Source organism: Carlito syrichta, unplaced genomic scaffold (genome assembly GCF_000164805.1).
Source record: "Carlito syrichta isolate Samal-C Ts95f unplaced genomic scaffold, Tarsius_syrichta-2.0.1 Scaffold313228, whole genome shotgun sequence".
NCBI lineage: Eukaryota > Metazoa > Chordata > Mammalia > Primates > Tarsiidae > Carlito > Carlito syrichta.
Window position 1 is genome coordinate 40,387 of NW_007257324.1, and position 3,758 is coordinate 44,144.

Consider the following 3,758-nt stretch of genomic DNA (forward strand, 5'->3'; position numbering starts at 1 on the left):
AACCCGCGGGCTCAGGCAATCCACTGATGTCAGCCTCCCAAAGGCATGGGATTACAGGCTGTGCCACCAAGCCCGGCTGGCTTTGTTCACTTTTGAGGTTGAAGTGTAGGCTGCAATCTGTACTTTTTGCAATTTTGAGGTTTAATTGAGAGGGAAGCTGTAGTTCAGAATGTATATGTTGATTCTAGCAGGCACGAACAGGTGTATGAGCACACTGGAACCTATTTCCCTCTGCCTTACAAACTGTCCATTCAGCAGTATGTAGTCTTGGTCCCTAGATTTAGAAGGGGGGTATAAAAGAGGAAAATAATGGAGGAAGAGAGGGTCAATAGGAAGTTAGAAAGAGAGAAGAGCGAGAGGTAAAACAGACATACATACCAACTATCAGATGAGAAAGAGACACAAGGCTGGAAAGAAGTGAAAAAAGATACATAAGAACGATTCCCTAAAGAATACTGATAGCTACACAGAGACAGACAAATAAAATGAAGAAACAGTGTAAGTCAGAAGGCAAACAACAAATGTGATCAAAACAAACAGTCAAAATGTTAAAATCATAAGTCAAAATAAGTGATCAGATGAAAGTCACTTCACCTCTGATCTCTGGCCTCTCCCCTTTGTTTTTCGTTGCAGGCAGCTAGATTTACTGACAGTTTGGGTTTTTTTGTTTTTTTTTTTTTTTTTAGTCGGCTGCCTGGGCATTGCTTTTGTCTGATTCAGTGTAGGGGTGGGGCTTTGTCTCCTATTTCATGACGTTACCTTAGGAATTGAGGTAAGGTTTGTTGATAGGTGGGCGGGGTAATGGAAGTCTCTGCCTGGAGAATGGCCGAGGCTGTTTTTACAGATTGGTTTCTCTCCGCTTCTCTGGGTCCCCCAGCTTGTGGTCATGCACTGAGTGCCTCAGCCAGGGTGGGCCCAGAGCTCCAAAGCTTCAAAGGGCAGTAGTGAGCGGTGAGAGTGGCCCTGGGCCCTCCCTAGGGTACTTCAGCCAGGAAAGGGACCAGTGTCTGTGAGGGGTGGGTGCCCAGAGCCTCCCTGAGTGACCGGCGGCTTGGTGCTGGGTGCCAGGCAGGAGACGATGTAGCCAGTGAGGGAGCTGGGACCCGAGACTCCCATGCACACGGTGTAACAGCAGCAGCAGGGGGCTGCAATGTCCTGCCCTGTGTGCGACCAAAGGTCCCCCGGCCTCAGACCAACACAGCTGGTGGTGGGCTGGGGGATGGGGCAAGAAAAGTAAGAGTCTTTTTGGGACCTCACGTATGGAGAATCTCACAAGTCCACTTATGCCATCACCATCTTGTTCCCGTCCTACACCTGCATTTTCTTAATGACTAAAGATATTGAGAATCCTTTTTCTTTTTTTTTTTTGAGTTGGAGTCTCACTCTGTCGCCTAGACTGGAATGCAGTGGCCTCTCCTGGCCACCGCAGCCTCGACCTGCTGGGCTCCGGTGATCCTTCCGCCTCAGCCTTCCAAGTATCTGGAAGAGAATCCTTTTTTTTATAGAGGTGGGGTCTCACTATGTTGACCAGGCTGCTCTTGAACTCCTGGACTCAAGCAATCCTCCTGCATTGGGGCTTCCCAGAGTGCTAGGATTATGGGCATGAGGCCTATGCCTGGCCTTGAAAATCTTTTAAAAATTATTTTTTAAATTTAATTTAATTTTATTTTATTTCTTAGGCGTCTTGCTGTATTCCCTAGGCTAGTCTTGAACTCCTGGCCTCAAGCAATCCTGCTGCCTGGCCTCCCAAAGTGCTGGGATTATAGGTGTGAGCCACTCTTTTTATTAATTTGTTGACATTATCAAATTTGAGATCATGAAGATTTCCCCTATGCTTTCTCCTAAGAGTTTTATGATTTTAACTCTTCTATAAGTCCTTGACCCATTTTGAGTTTATTTTTTTATATGATTTGAAATAGGAGTCCAACTTCATTCTTTTGCATGTGGATATCCAGGTTGTCCCAAAACCATTTGTTGAAGAGATTATTCTTTCTCCATGAAATGGTCTTAAAACCCTTCTCAAAAATAAGTGTATGGATTTATTTCTGGACTCTCAATTCTATTCTGTTGGTCTGTATGTTTATCCTTACATCAGTAACATACTGTTTTAATTACTCTAGATTTTTAGCAAGCTTTTAAATTGGGAAGTGTGTCTTTTAACTTTTTTCTTTTTCTTCCCTTTTTCTTGAATAATTGGTCTGTCTGCTACTTCTAGTACAGTATTGAATAGCAGTGGTGAAAGCAGTTGTCCTTGTGAAAGCAGTTGTCCTTGTCTTCTTTCTTATCTTAAGGGGAACACTTGTCTTTCATCATTGAGTATGATATTAGTTGTGGTTTTTACATGCATCAAGTTTTTTTTTTAATTACAAAGTGGTGTTAGATTTGTAGAGTGCTTTTAATGCATCGATTGAGCTGATCATGTGGTTTCTTTTCTGTCAATCTATTAATGTAGAGTATTATGAATTGATTTTATGTTGAACTACCCTTGCTATCCTAGGACACATGCTACTTGATTGTGGTGTATAATCCTTTAAATATACTCCTGATGTTAGTTTGCTGGCATTTTGTTGAGGATTTTTTTCTTTTTTTTAGTTGGGGTCTTACTATGTCACCCAGGCTGGAATGCAGTGGCACAATCACACCTCACCACAGCCTACACCTCCTGGACTCAGGTGATACTTCTACCTCAGCCTCCTGAGTAGCTGTGAGTACAGGTGTAAGCCATTGTGCCTGGCTTTTTATTTTTTATTTTTGTAGAGGCGAGGTCTTACTATGTTGTCCCAGGGTGTTCTCAAATTCCTGGGCTCAAGCAATCCTCCTGCCTCAGCCTCCCAAAGTGCTGGGATTACAAGCATGAGCCACTGTGCCCAACCCTGTGCCCATTTTTAAATTGAGCTGTTTGCTTTCTTTGTTGTAAGACCTCTTTATATATTCTGGGTATTAATTCTTTATCAGATACATGATTTGCAAATATTTTCTCCCGTTCCATGAGTTGTTTTTTCACTGTGTTAATTTTTTTATGAGCATACTTTAAGATTGATGTAATTCCATTTTTAAATTTTTACTTTTGTCGCCTATACTCTTGGTATCATAGCTAAGAAATCATTGCCAAATCCAATGTCATGGACCTTTCCCCCTATGTTTTCTTCTAGAAGTTTTATAGTTTTAGGTCTTACATTTAGTCTTTAATCTGTTTTGAGTTTATTTTTGTGCATGATGTAAGGTAAACATGCAACTTCATATTTTGCATATAGATATCAGTTTTTCTCAGAACAATTTGCTGAAGAAAATGTACTTTTCCTATTGAATGGCCATGACACTCTTTTCAAAGGCTATTTCACTGTATGCATGAGGATTTATTTCTGGGTCTCTATTCTGTTCCATTGATCTATATGTTTTTATGCCAATACTGCATTGTTTGATTACTATAGCTTTGTGATATGTTTTGAAATTAAGAAGTATACAGCTTTAAACTTTGTTCTTTTTTCAAGATTGTTTTGGCTATTTGAAGTTCCTTGAGATTCCATATAAAATTTAGGATAGGTTTTTCTATTTCTGCAGAAAGTCATTAAGATTTTATTAGGGATTGCATTGAATCTGTAGATCACTATGGCTTATATGGACAGCTTAACAATATAATCTTCCAATCCATGAAAACGAGATGCCTTTCTATTTATTCATGTCTTCTATTTCTTTAAGCAATGCTTTCAATTTTCAGCATACAAGTCTTTCTACTTCTTGGTTTAGTTTATTCCTAA